This window comes from Leopardus geoffroyi, chromosome A3 (assembly GCF_018350155.1).
Source record: "Leopardus geoffroyi isolate Oge1 chromosome A3, O.geoffroyi_Oge1_pat1.0, whole genome shotgun sequence".
Lineage (NCBI taxonomy): Eukaryota > Metazoa > Chordata > Mammalia > Carnivora > Felidae > Leopardus > Leopardus geoffroyi.
This window is the reverse complement of record NC_059336.1, coordinates 95,369,687-95,384,867: the sequence shown is the minus strand read 5'-3', so window position 1 is coordinate 95,384,867 and position 15,181 is coordinate 95,369,687. Positions and strand designations below refer to the sequence as shown.

Sequence of the window (15,181 nt, the reverse complement as noted above, 5' to 3'; positions counted from 1 at the left end):
TCCCCTGCTCGTCCTCTGTGTCTCTCTCTCTTAAAAATAAACATTAAAAAAGAAAGAAAAAGAAAGACTCTAGCATATACCTAACTCCAATGGAGTGGTTTTTTGTTTTTTTTTTTTAATTTTTTTTTCAACGTTTATTTATTTTTGGGACAGAGAGAGAGCATGAACGGGGGAGGGGCAGAGAGAGAGGGAGACACAGAATCGGAAACAGGCTCCAGGCTCTGAGCCATCCGCCCAGAGCCCGACGCAGGGCTCGAACTCACGGACCGCGAGATCGTGACCTGGCTGAAGTCGGACGCTTAACCGACTGCGCCACCCAGGCGCCCCCAATGGAGTGGTTTTATACCCACATATTAAGTTCCCAAGATTCTTAATGCCCAGATGAGAAAGGTCAAACTTTTTTTTTCTTTAGGAACCAAGAAACTGCTTGTTGAAAAGTGGGACAAAATTTTACTTATGATCTTCAGATTTTCTGGCTCTCAATGTCAGTTAAACCCTTTAGATAATAACTTAGTCATCTCAAATACATACAGAATTTTCAAAATTCCAAAAAAGAAAACAATTTTATGAAATAAATTATGTACTGATTTAATGATTCATTGCCCCAAGTCTAATCTTATAAACATGGAAAAGGCAAAAAGCAAATGCTAGTGGTATGAGAAAAATCCTGTGGCTTTCTTAGTTGTCTGTGACAACCCCGGGAAGATAAATGTGTCCTGGGATTTTTACTACCTTCATAGTTCAAGGTAGCAACCAAAAAAAAAAAAAAAAAAAAAACCAACTTGTGCTGTTCTACCTCATATACACCAGACCCTCACCAGCTGCTGTGCAACGTAACTATTCTGAATCAAACAAGTAGGAAACAAAGTCAACAGGCCTTTGTGCAGTTATTCACTTTCCTTTCCTGAAGATCTTAAAAAAAAAAATCTGAAGGAAGATAACATCAGTCAGACTCATTTTTCTAAAGAAGCAAGTCATTCTGATATGAAGTAATTAAAGCAGTTAATCAGGAAATCTCAAGAGCAAGGCATGGTTAAGTGAGGCACTGTGTCTCCTTTACTCATTCTGAGCTTTTCCCAGGAAAAGAGAACAACGTGTACGTGTCTTCACTCCCTTTCCCCTGTACCTTCATCCTCCGTTCACTCTCCTATTTGACTCTGCAGATTTAAGTCGTTCACCTGGTCTCTGGGATCACTGGGCAGGTCCTGTTTCACTTCTACCACAGCCCTTCCTTCCTTCCTTCCTTCCTTCCTCCCTCCCTGTCTCCCTCGTTTAAAATTCGACAGTCCCTCTGTTTTGAAAGAGTACAAGGCCGTTTTGTCTGGCGGCCACGGGGCCTTAGCCTCGGTGAAATTTGAAGAGACTGAGTGTGCCTAGGGAAACCCAAGTTTTGGGTTAGTTTACAGCTTCATGCCTCTTAAAAATGGTCTAGATCACAGAAGGTCTCAGAGAGCCCTAGTGGGATTAAGGTGTGTTAACACATCTAATGTTATTGCTGTATTAATTATTGTGAAATACTGATGCAATCAGAAACAAAACAAGTGAGCAAATCCTGGCAATACCTATTAACTATTTACTACAGTGTTATCTAAACGAGGTCTGTTATCCCCTTAACAATAGCTGACTAGTAACCCCCAAGGCAGTCTCTGAGTTGCCCGTTAAAATGTCTACTGACAAAGGGAAAATAATGGAATTTCATAGCACTGACAATGGAGGATGAAAGCCAGCTATGGACAATGAAGCATGATCATAATTCTGACTCCAAGTGCCTTAAACACTTCTTTTAAAGACTGAAGTCTAAGATAAAAGCATAAATCAAGACCACTTTAATAAATTAACTGGGGTTTCTAAATCAAAAGCATGTTATTCGTTCAGTGTTGAACATTCATTCTCCCTGTAGTGTATCAATAATTAACACAGAAACATTTTCATCTTTTCATTCTGTGCCAAGCTCTCCTGATGAGAATCTTTCTATCTTTACACGAAAAGTTTCTCTTGGCCCAATTGAGGTAACGTTTGGAATGGAAAACATTAAGGACTTTGAGTTTTAATTATCTATGTTTTATTAAGCTACAAAAACAAACAAAAAACCTCTAACCTCCGTTTTAGATTTGACTTAATTTTAAAATTGCACAGTACCTTATTGATTTCCTCTCTTTCTTCTCAGGCATATACTTAAAAATAAACTAATTATTCCATTTATCTACTTAAGATATTATTTGCAATTAAACAGCTCAGTTTAATTGGAAATAAATGACAATGGTAATGACTTGATAATTATACAGCACGTTTTATTCTTAGATATTTAATTTTTTTAAGAGAAATCTAAGCTCGCAGGAATTTCATTTGAGAGGAGAAACTGATTATTTAGGAAGACAGAGTTATTTACTAAAGTTAATGCACAAAAAACAATGAGTGAAAGTCCAGTTATGGGATGCCCCTACCTGACGTTGTAGGCCAGTGGAAGCTGGCTGCATTTTCCCTAATTCCACCTGTGAATGTTGCTGAGTTGCTGTGGGCGTTTCATGACCATAGTTTCAAGTTCTGACAAGAACAGTGGTTGACAACTAACCACAGTAAAGCAGGGCAAAGGTAATCATCCTTAGTTTTACCTTATGGACTGACAGGAAAGCCAGTGTCCAAAATGCATTTAATTGAATCAAATATTTAGAGAACCAAAAAAAGAAAACTTACTTTACCTTCTTGCTGAAAATACAGTCACAGTCTCTTTTCTCTCCTTCAACTCTCTACATTGTCAACTTTTTTGTTTTAAGGTTATTTATTTATTTTGAAAGAGGAGAGAGAGAATCCCAAGCAGTCTCCGTGATGCCAGCAAAGAGACTGGGCAATGCAGGGTTCTATACCAGAAACTGTGAGATCACAACCTGAGCCAAAATCAAGAGCAGGGTGACTAACTGACTGAGCCACCCAGGTGCCCCAACCATCTTTTTAATTCAGCTCTCATCCTCTCTGCCCTGCATGTGGGACTTACCACAATTTGCCATCCACTCCTCAAGTTGACTCGCCTATGCTTAACAAGCTCTGCTTTACTGTGGTTCTCCTTATACCCCTCTTAGGGCTCCTCCTCTTGTTTCTTCCTCATTTCTTCTTCCTCACTCTACCCCAGTTGCTGGTATATCGCAAGGTCCTGCTCCTTGTCCTCAGAAGTTCTTTCAACACCTCTTTCTTAGAGAGCTCAATGCTTTCCATGCCTTAGCCACCACCTGCTTGTGAATGAGAACTTAAGTTCCACGTGCAGTTCTGACCCTTTGAGGCCCAGACCCTTATTTATACCTACAGCTGGCTGCACACTGAACATCGCCATAGGGACGTCCATCACCTCAAGCATAACATGTTTAAGAACAAATTCCTCACCCTCCAAAGCCTAACGTCCTCATTTCTATGGAAGAAAAGCAGAATCAGGGGGGAAACAGAAACCCATAACCTCGCTCTAGTCTCCTGGTGCACTAACAAGAAACCAGAATCAGTGAGGAAATCTCACTTTACAAAAATCAAGGCAAGGCATCTCGAACAGGGTAAGTGACTTGAAGACCACACAGCGAAAACCTCTAGTCTCTGCCTCCAAAGCCCCTGTACTTGGAGCCACATCCTCTCGGGGACTTTTGTTGAAACATCAAGCATCAGGAGAATCTAAGGCCAGGGGTTAAACAGTACAGAGTTAGACAGTGGGGATTCAAATCCTGACCGCAACTCCTGCTAGCTGTAATTTCTAGCTGAGCAGGCTGCTTAAATGATGAGGGTTTCTTCATTTGAAAAATAGAACTAGCAGCAGTATCAGTATCTAGACTGTAGGATTGCCAATAATTTATGTAAAAAGCTCGAAGAGTATAGGACACATAGAATTAATAAATATTAGCGATTAGGCCATTTGAAATAGCTTTCTTAATGTAATAGTGCATATTTCCATTGTCATTATGTTCTCCATTCCCTATTCAGACCACTATCACCTCCCATTGATTCCACCATCAAGACTCCAAATTTGTCTCTTTTCTTGTGCAACTCTTTTCGCCCCAACAAACCACTCTCAAAATTCTGTTGAATCATATTACCCCACTGGCCCCAAATCGTCAATGCCTCCCCAACTACCTAATCACCAAGCATCTGACAATTTAAGATGCTATAATCTCACCTGGTGGTTCTCTATTTCCATCATCTCCTTTGAAAATATGTCAAAATCCCCTATATAACTAAGCCATGTGTTACAATTTTCCTCCAATCAGGATGTCATTTTCAGCAAGTATAGCCAAAATAAATTCAAGCTCACAACAATTACTTCATGTTCAAGGTCCCCCCACCCCGGCCCTCAAGATTCTCAACAATTTGACACCAGTCCCTGCTTCTCAAACTTCATCCCCCAGGACTCCCCTCGTGAACCACTGGATCCAGCCATAGAAGTCCCTGACTGCCTCACTCCATCCCCATGATGTTTCATGTGTTCCCACAGTTAATTATTCTGCTAAATATTCCAGTGCCTTCCTCCTTGTTGCTTCTGTGAAGCTCCCGTTGGACCCTTGTCAGGTAAGACTCCTCTGCGTGTACAAGGTTCTCTCAAGTCCCATTATTGAACTCCTTGTCATTTATCCAGCCTACCCATATGACTCTTATGTGACATTATGTATTGTTAGTGGTGCGTGTGTGTGTGTGTGTGTGTGTGTGAGAGAGAGAGAGAGAGAGAGAGGGAGAGAAAGAGAGAGAGAAAGAGAGAGAGAGAGCGAGCACGCACACACACCAATTAGGAAGCTTTCCTTACAATTCAGTATCTTCTGGACCCAGCTGAGTGCTTCACACACAAGCAGATAAATACTTGATGATTAACAGATGATTTAGGGTTCATAAACAAAAATGTCATTTTTCCTACTTGTATCAAAAGGCCTCTGGAGCATTACATGGCACTATAGTGAACCTAGTATTTGCAGATGAATCCAGGTGGGTGGCCCTTCAGTCAGGGAAGCACCTATTGGTCTACCCTGATATTTGACGTGGCTCAGTGAGCTTGAGATTCAGAATTACTGATATGGGGTACATCACCTCTTGTGATGACAAATGTCACTTCTGTGGTCAGTGTGAGGCAGACTAGCTGAGGCCACTAAATCCTCCGGTTGGTGAACCGCCACTGTAAAATCCTTGATCCCGATTTATCTGAAAAAGGAGCTTTTCTGAACTTCCAGAGGGTAGAAGCTACACCAGTAAGCATTCACAACGTGTGCACCTAAGTATAGATGGTTTATGTGAAGAGGGGAGTGTTACTGAGAGCAGCAACGTCACATACTTGAAAAGTCTCACATACAGGTTCGATTAAACCAGGGTCAGTTAGCAATGGCTTATGAGCCAAGTTAGGCCTGGCTATGCATTTTTGTATGGTTTATGGGAAAAGAATGTCTTTTACATTTATTTATTTAAATTCTTTTTTAGAGGGGGCGCCTGGGTGGCTCAGTTGGTTAAGTGTTCTACTTTGGCTCAGGTCATGATCTCCCAGTTTGTGAGTTAGAGCCCCGCGTCAGGCTGTGTGCTGACAGCTCGGAGCCTGGAGCCTGCTTCGGATTCTGTGTCTCCCTCTCTCTGACCCTCCCCTGTTCATGCTCTGTCTCTCTCTCAAAAATAAAGGTTAAAAAAAAAAAATAACAGTGTCTCAAGGCCACTGCTAGATCCTGTCATTTAAAAGTAAATAAATAAATAAATAAATAAATAAATAAATAAATAAATAAATAAATTATTTTTTTTAGAGAAACTACTCAGACAATGGGCCACTTTCCTCTTAGTCCCCCAAAGGAGGAGGGAACAATCATCAATGACAAGGGCAGCTGTAGAAACAACACCCAGAGTCAGCTTCACAGTCAGGAAGGGACACTATTCCTCCTCCTCATGCTTTCAGGGACTCCACACTTAGAGAAACTTCTCTAGTGACAAACCTTAGAAACAATCCCTGAAAGTACAGTCTTCACATGTCCAATCATTGAAAAATCCATGGTCCTACCAACACGTCCCAGTTCTATCTAAAATTCCCTCCACTGTGATGTCCTTAAATATAAAAAAGATTAGGGGCACCTGGGTGGCTCAGTCAGTTAGACATCCGACTTCAGCTCAGGTCGTGATCTCACAGTTTGTGAGTTTGAGCCCCGCATCGGGCTCTGTGCTGACAACTCAGAGCCTGGAGCCTGCTTCAGATTCTGTGTCTCCGTCTCTCTCTGTGCCTCCCCTGCTTGTGCTCTCTCTCAAAAATAAATAAATATTAAAAAAAATTTTTTAAATAAAATTAAAAAATTAGCAACAAGGGAAAAGAATGAAGATATAACACGAACCCAAGAATTCAGCAACTGTGTAATTCGTTACTGGATTATCAAAGGTTGAATTTTTTTTTTTTTTTTTTTAGTTTAATAATAGGAGAAACAAACTTCTTATCCCAGAAATTAGTTACACTACAGGTCTGTGGTTTGGAATGTTAAATTATCCATTTAAAACAGAAAGTCAATTTATATTTCTCAGAAGCAATTATGACTTAATTGCTGTTATCAACCTAATAAATTACTAGGTGATTTCCACAAACTGGTTATACACTCAAATTTCATGTCTGATGAAAGAATAATTGTATCAATATTCTGCAAATATGAAAAGGAAATTGGCTCATTGGTCACAAGGGAAAGGCATACACCTTGAGTGTAAACTCATCTATCTTTTTCTGTCTTTTTTTAAGCAGGCAAATTAAAATGGGAAAGAAACAGTTTGTGTCTCACAGGAATAATGTGCAATATGTTAATTGCTTTTCAAATACCATAGCATGGCTCAAAAAATATTCTTTGTGTCTAATGAGAATGTCATGTACTCTTGTGAACTCTGTATTTTAATGTACATCTACTGGCAACAAGTTCAATTACATAGATTCTTTTTATAACACAAGAAAACAGATACCTGAAAAGGGTTAACCCAACCCAGAAGATCATGAATTTCTTTTGGAACATAACAATGGTCATGAAGACATGGAACATCTATTGTAGAGAATATAGCATATGGCAAACAGTCCAGAAAGCTAAGAAGAAATTTTAAGTGGATAAATCATAGCCACTAAGATCAAAACAGTGAGCATATTCATTTCGGTACCCATTCAAGAAACATTTGTCATGTCTGTGTGCTAACTGTGCAGATGAAAATATAAATGAGACCTGGTTTTTAATCTCCCTGTGCTCACATTTGGAAACATGAAACCAGAGACATAGTAACATATTTAATATTAATATGCACCAAGTATAATATTAACATCAAAGTAACAGTGGTTTCATTGTTTAGAGAATTAAGCTTCAAAAACTAAGCTACTCAAAGACGGATGAATATAAATATAGATGAATATAAATATATTAGGTTAAAAAGAGAAGGAAGTTCAGACAGAGAAAATACCATGAGCGGCAGCACACAAACGAAATAGCCACTCTACATCTGACAACAAACAATTGTAGCAGAACATAGAATGGAAGGCAAAGCAAAGTAGGATAGGAAATGAGAGAGGTAGTCAGGGGCCTACTGAAATAATCTGATGCCATGCTAAGAACTTTAAAGTTTATCCTGAAGATAGAATTTTGCTGGTAAATAATGCAAAGCACCCTGTTTGCATTTTTGCAAAGGCAGACTGTCAGAGATAATGGAATATAAGGGAAGAAGTTGGGAGGGGGGGCAGGACAAGCAGTTAGGAAATTATCGCAATGATCCAGGCAAAATACATGGGCCTGAACCAGCCAGTGGTCAAAGATGAAGGTGTGAGGCCAAAGCAAGAGTTGTAAAAGGAACTGAATCAGAGGATTTCAAGATAAACTGAGGAGGAGAGTGGAGAAGACTCTCAATTTTCTGGATTGAATGATCACATTAAAAAAAAAGACAGTACCTTTAGCTAAAAGAAAAACACAAGAAAATTTAGTATTGATGAGAGATAAAAAAAAAAAAAAACAACAACAACTAGATTTAGTCTGAGAACTTTTTTAGATGCTTCAAGTCATCCAAATTAACATGTCACATATGCAGCCGGACATAGGTCTGGAGCTTGGGAGAGGTTGGTACTGGAGAAACACATGTGGGGTACAAGAGATTCCAAGAAAAGAGGCCATTTAGTGGGAATCAGGTGGGGCAAAGGACAGAGCTCTAGGGAAAAGCCTTATTTAGGTGGCAGGAAAGAAGAGACAACCAAGGATACTGAGGTATAATGGTCAGAGGCAAGAAAAAAATGAAGCAAAATGAGGTTATTCATGGAAGTCCAAGGGAACAGGATGTTGAAGGAAGAAGTCATCTGTGGAAAGAGATGCTTTAGGATGACAAGGGTTAGCTCCAAAGTTAAACCTACCCAAGTGGCTGGTTCCTAAGGCAGATGGCTTGATGACTTTAAGCTCTCCAAAATCGAAGATTCTAAGATAAAAGATATATTGATTCTAACCTAACCTTTGACCTTGCTAAAGTACATGGCAAGGTCAAAGATCTATTATTCTATTGCTATAATTATTATGTATCATTTTAAATTATTATCAACAACTTTTCACTATATCAGTACCTTTTCTCCTTCCTTAAATGTAAGTTCTGACAGTAATCACAACCCTTTGGCCAAACTGACTGACTCACTTTGCCTCATCTGCTATCCAGCAGGTACTGTCATTCCTTCATCCATATTCTTAATTTCACAAACATTTCTTGAGAGCTTACTAAGTGTGAGGCAGTGTTACGTACCAGAACTGAAACTGCTACCACAAAGTAATTTCTTTAATGGGACACAATTCAAAAGGATATGAATTATTAAAACACATGAAAAACTTGGACATCTGCTGCTTCTTTTAACTGTTCATGAAAACTCCACGTGGAAAGGCATGGGTTGGAGTTGCTTGAAAGACAGGAAAAGTCTTATTACTTTTCAGCAATCTGCTAAGAAAAGGCAGCTGTGTTAGCTTTGTTGGCTGGATAAGGGCTGTTTACCTCAGCGTGTAGTACTAATTATTAGTTCCTTTTGGTCTCTTCTTTTGGTCTCTCTCAATTTATCGATATTGCTATGTTCTTTCTGCTACTGAGACACTTCTTGCTTTTCCCTATAGCCTCTCACCCCTCACCCTTGCCAACATCTCAATGGAAAAATTAATGGCTCAGCTCTCCCCACCACTTATCTGTTCTGCACATGGCACCTGTGGAAGGCCTGTACTACATGAATTTAAACTATTAACAATGTGTGTGGTTTTGCCACAGCTATTTATCTGCTAGATTATTCTGCTCCAGCCTGGCAGCAGTTAAGTGATGAGAAAATTAGCCCTTCCTTACTGTAATTTACAAGGCTGTGCAAAGCTTAAGTATGGCACACAGATAGAAAATTGCATAGGAATTCCAAAGGATCTCTCCACTTTTCCCCAGTCCATTCCTGCACACAGATACCCTCCAGGTACTGATTTTAAATTAGTTACTCCTTACATAGGAATATAAAGAGTGGTCACTAAAGGATGACTATTTTATCATACATAACAATTATGCTCAGATAAAATTAATCTGCGTGCAATTCATATTTGCATAATTATAAATGCACAATCATAAATAAAACACAATGGACTTCAGAGGACCACAATAAACAAACTGCAGAATTAGTGTTATTAGCATTAGTAAAAGAAATAGATGGTAAATCAAAGTTACTTGCCATGATTTGGGAAACTATTTGACGTGTTTGGGTCTAACACAAGTACACACCAGTTTTATACCTTATTTTTTAGCATAGGTTTCACCAATAATAAAACTTTAATTCGCTTTTTCAAGTGTGTAGCAATTTGAATGCAGTTCTTTACCTTTGACTGTAAATATCTAATATTGTAGAGTCTGTTTCAGGAGATTTGTCAATATCTACTGAATTTATAATATAAAGTTTGTTAAAGTAGCAAACCTTGAAACTCAGTATCTAACTTTTAACCAAAGAACTGAATGTAGATCATTTTCCAAAAAGAAATCAATGTCAAAAAATTTTTAATGCAAAAATTTAATAAAAACTGTATCTCACTAGCACCTGGGTTAACTCATGTTTTAGTGTTTGCCTCAACCAGTCTACAAAATGTTTTTGTAGATGATGCCTTTAATTCTAATAACCAACCTAGATAACCATTTTACCTATGGAGACACGAAGGCTTAGAGAACTGCTCAAGCAGCAGGAAAGACAGAGAGGTAACCAAGTTAGTCCCATTTGAAACACAAGACTAATGGCTTCCTCTGCTTCCAGACCCACGAACAACAGCTGATCTACCCATATTGTGTGGGGACGCTGGAAAGAATTTTAAATTTTCTTGTCAGAGCAGAAGAGAAACATGGACACTTCTGGTTTTTAGAAAGAAGTTAGTAGCAATGTGAGAAAATGGGCTGAAGAAAGTTGGAAGGATGGAAAGAAAACCACTTGCTAGGCCACTGTCGAGATATGACAGGAAGATCTGGCAGAATCAAGTACTCCAAAATATTTATTAGCTACTAATCATGGGTGAAAGATGACTGGGTGGAGGAGACTGCGATAGAATTTTCTCCTCAAGGATTTCCCAGACCTATCTTGCAAGTAAGACTTTTATTTATGACCCTCATAAAATGTGATAAAGGCTAACGAAGGGGGGACAGATGAGGTGCTTTGGAAATTTACTTAGGAAATTTCGGTGTAAAAAGGAACTTTATTTCTCAAATATTAGAGCTTCTGTAAAATACAACAAGAAATTGCCCCCAGTGATTTCCTCCCAATAATATCTTGCAAAGGCAGAAGGTCCACCTATGAGGGATGCTAGATACAGACTTTCTCTCTTATGGTAAGTTAACCACATGACCTCCAGTGTCTTTACCAACTCTGAGGTTTTATGGAGCTCCCAAGAACAAAAAAGCCTTTGTGATGAATTAGCTTCAGAAACGAATAGATTCTTCAGGTTTCACTCCCTCTTACTCCTCAAGAATACTTAGTGCCTTATTAAAATGTCCTAAGTTTTCTTTGTTCACACCATCTAACTGAACATCACTTTTTCCCCCACCTTTTAAATGTTTCTTAAACTTTATAAAATGCTTGAAAACAAGTATGCAATATTATACCATGATCAACCAGGAACAAACTTGACTCAGGTCAGTCAAACCTAGGTAGCTGATTGCTCTAACCTTCTAGTTACAAAGACCCAAGTTTTAAAAAACATTTTTTAATATTTATTTTTGAGAGACAGAGAAGACAGAGCACAAGCGGGGGAGGGGCAGAAAGAGATGGAGACACAGAATCCAAAGCAGGCTCCAGGCTCTGAGCTGTCAGCACAGAGCCTGACATGGGGCTCGAACCCATGGACTGTGAGATCATGACCTGAGCTGAAGTTGACGCTTTAACCGACTGAGCCACCCAGGCACCCCGACACAGTTTTTTTTTTTATGGATGTTACTGTGTAAAGACCGTATTTGGGAAGATTGTGTCGTACCCACAGGCCTTCATCAAATAACACTTTGAACCAGGCAAAACTAGCAAATTAATACGTGTGCTGGTGTCAACCCTTTTAAAAAATCTGTAATTCTGGGGGCACTTGGGTGGCTCAGTCGGTTAAGCATCCGACTTCAGCTCAGGTCATGATCTCGTGGTTCGTGAGTTTGAGCCCCGCATCGGGCTCTGTGCTGACAGCTCGGAGCCTGGAGCCTGCTTCAGATTCTGTGTCTCCCCGTCTCTCTACCCCTCTGTGTCTCATGCTCTATGTCTTTTTGTCTCTCAATAATAAATAAATGTTAAATTTTTTTTTTAATCTGTAATTTTTAGTAGAAATATTTAGGGAAAGAGTGTCTGTTATGTGTGTAAGCATATATAATAAAGCTGACTTTACCCATTTGACAATTAAGGAGTCTGTGTGCCTAACGGACAAAGAGAGAACACACACACACAACACAGTAAATGGGGTAAAACACCAACAGCATGTGAAGCTTAAAGAACATAGAGGTATTGATTATTTTTATATTTGCAGTATATCTGTGAACAGTTTCCAGTATTTTCAAGTAAAATATATTTTTTAATTAAGGAATCACTTGTCAAAGTTTGGGAAGAAATATAGGTGAATAAACCCTTAACAGTCATCACAAGCCAAAGAAAAACCATAAATATCTGGTGTGAGTTTATATATGTTATAATTCATACTCATATATATTCACATAAAACATACATTCAGGTTTATTGGGTATTTTCACTACAATTTTTTTTTTCAAATTTACCTACTGCAGGGAAGTGATTTCTTAGGTGCTAGAGTGTTAGTATTAAATTTTTCCTTAACGTTCATTTACTTTGAGAGACAGAGACAAAGCACGAGCAGGGGAGGGGTAGAGAGAGAGGGAGACACAGAACCCAAAGCAGGCTCCAGGCTCTGAGTTGTCAGCACAGAGCCCCATGTGGGACTCAAACTCACAAAATGTGAGGTCATGACCTGAGCTGAAGTTGAACACTTAACCGACTGAGCCACCCAGGCGCCCCTAGAATGTTAGTATTAAGTCTGCATCTTCCTTGTGTCACTTTTGGCTTATTTCGCTGCTCCAGATTTTAAAAGTGATTCTGGTATGTGAGGCTTGAGAGAGTGTGAAAATAAAACCAGCCTGTATCCGCAGACCAAAGGGCTGCCACATTTAGGAGGCTAGTAACAGATCAAGCACATTACCTTTTTCACCCTAGGAGATCTACGTCAGATATCCACAAATGACATCTTTCTTCACAGCTGTCAGAGATCTTTGTTTAAAAAAAATGAAAGAAAGAAATTTCTGAGAAAACTTTTCTGGTTGATGATGCTTCTGTGTTTAAATGCTATGCCAGGGGCGCCTGGGTGGCGCAGTCGGTTGAGCGTCTGACTTCGGCCAGGTCACAATCTCGCGGTCCGTGAGTTCGAGCCCCGCATCGGGCTCTGGGCTGATGGCTCAGAGCCTGGAGCCTGTTTCCGATTCTGTGTCTCCCTCTCTCTCTGCCCCTCCCCCGTTCATGCTCTGTCTCTCTCTGTCCCAAAAATAAATAAAACGTTGAAAAAAAAAAAATTTTAAAAAAAAAAATAAATAAATAAATAAATAAAAATAAATAAATGCTATGCCAAAAAGACTATTTTGAGCAAATGGAGGATTTAAAAATCTTCGCATCATTCATTCAAACCAATATATGCAAATATTCTTCAGAGTAATACTTGTTTTCAGGTAAAGAAGATTCTTAACTTATGTGCAAATCTGGTCAGTTTTGCTAGGTTTAGAAAGTATCCTAGGGGGTCACTGCAATTAGTTCAAACTTCCCAACTAGGAATTCATTTGGTCTTTCAAATAATATGCATAAGCATCTCCTGGAAGAAATGAAGTTGTAAGATGTATTTAGAACAAAAGAAAAATGAAAGGAGGAAAGATCACAGTTTTCTTATGTAGAAAAAATTGTGTACATTATATACAATATATGATCATGAAAGCTTATTTTTAAGTTTCTAAACATACATCAAAAACTGAGAAGGAAAAGTAAAAGAAAATAACACCAAGAAGAGGTTCCTAGGCGGCTCAGTTAAGCCTCCAATTCTTGGTATCTGCTCAGGTTGCGATCTCGTGGTCTTGAGATCTAGCCCTGCGTGGGGCTCCACTCTGGGTTCAGAGCCTGCTTGGGATGCTCTCTCTCCCTATCTGCTCCTCCCCCACTCACACTCTCTCTCAAGATAAATAAACTTAAAAAAAAAATAACACCAAGGTCATTACCAGCTTAGTGGCCCTCAGCACTCAGAATAAGCTTAAGAAGTATGATGAAGGCTTAAGCATGAAGAAGTATGAAGAGGACAGGAAGACACCTCAGACAGATGTACATGTGTGTCTCATCCTTTCAGAGAATATACTAAAAGCATGGGCCTGGGAGACAAGCATGTCAGCTGAAGAATTTCTTCAAAGAAAAGCTGTAGGAGAGGCAAACTAGGAAGAGAGGGAGAAGACAGGACCTGTCTGGAAGCCGCACCTGCATAGCAAGCACATTCTTCTTCTTCTTTTTTTTTTTTTTTTAGTGTTTGTTTAGTTTTGAGAGAGAGCGAGTGAGCAAGCAGTGTGAGTGGGGGGCAGAGAAAGGAAACACAGAATCCAAAGCAGGCTCCAAGCTGTCGGCTGTCTGCACAGAGCCTGATGCAGGGCTCAATCCCATGAATCATAAGCCTGAGTCAGGCGCTCAACCAACTGAGCCACCCAGGCACCCCACAAGCACATTCTTATACTTAGATTGCACCATTATTGGGGGGGGGATATTTTTAGGGACTTAATAGAAATTGAGAGAACAGCACTTCGTGTACCATTCTTGGCCAATACCTCTGAAATAGAAAGACATATCCATACTTGGGCTAGAAAGATAAGTATTTCTATCACTTTGAACTAAGTGAGTTCTTCGGAAATCACTTTCTGCACTCCTAAATTGGGTTATTTTACAAATTGGGTTATATGAACTCAACAATAAAAGGAGATTATTACTAATCTTTGATTCTCTGTATCATCCAGGTATTAGAAATTCCCTCTGATTTACGACTCTTATGTTCTATTCCAGGAATATGGATCCATTCTTCTCCTCATCACAACTGAGGGGTTTAATCCTGGAGGTTTTTAAGAGAATATTGGCGATAGAAAAGCTGAGCATTAAGTGTAGGAATTAATAATGTCTTTTCACAGTGTTTTTTCCTTATCTTTTGTATTAGGCTTTTTAAAACAAGTGTCATGCCTTGCTAATTAACTGTGGTAGAGAGTTATCACCTGGGTAGAACATGTTAAAAAATAATTATATATTCCTTTGCGTTGTGGTTCTTGGATGAAGGAAGAACACCAATCTTTGCCATCATTTCATCTTCCATTTTTACCCCTTTCTGTCAGCCACTCTTTTCCTTCTTGGTGTAATAGGAGAATCTTAAGAGACCACCAAACCTGAATAACTCTGATATTTAATAGGAAGATAAAGGGGTCTTTCACCACATCAGAAGCAATGCGAATACCAAATAAACACAAGGGAGAAACCTACATTCCTAGTGCTAACACTAGACTTATGATTTCACTCTTTAAAATTCATCCTTGGAGAGGGGCACATGAGTGGCTTAGTCAGTCAAGGGTCCAACTGTTGATTTCAGCTCACAGTTGTGAGATCAAGCCCTACCTCAGGTTCTGCTCTGACAGCACGGAAGCTGATTGAGATTTGCACTCT

At 39.3% G+C, this 15,181-nt stretch overlaps 1 protein-coding gene and 1 non-coding gene across 6 annotated transcripts in view; both read right to left on the bottom strand.

The window, feature by feature from the left end:
* CTNNA2 (catenin alpha 2) overlaps window positions 1–15,181 on the bottom strand; it is a 1,108,364-nt gene that overhangs the window by 727,564 nt on the left and 365,619 nt on the right. The window lies entirely within an intron of this gene.
* Window positions 5,749–5,960, bottom strand: LOC123581814. The gene has a single exon (XR_006704032.1). It is a non-coding gene; the product is annotated as a small nucleolar RNA U3 (small nucleolar RNA).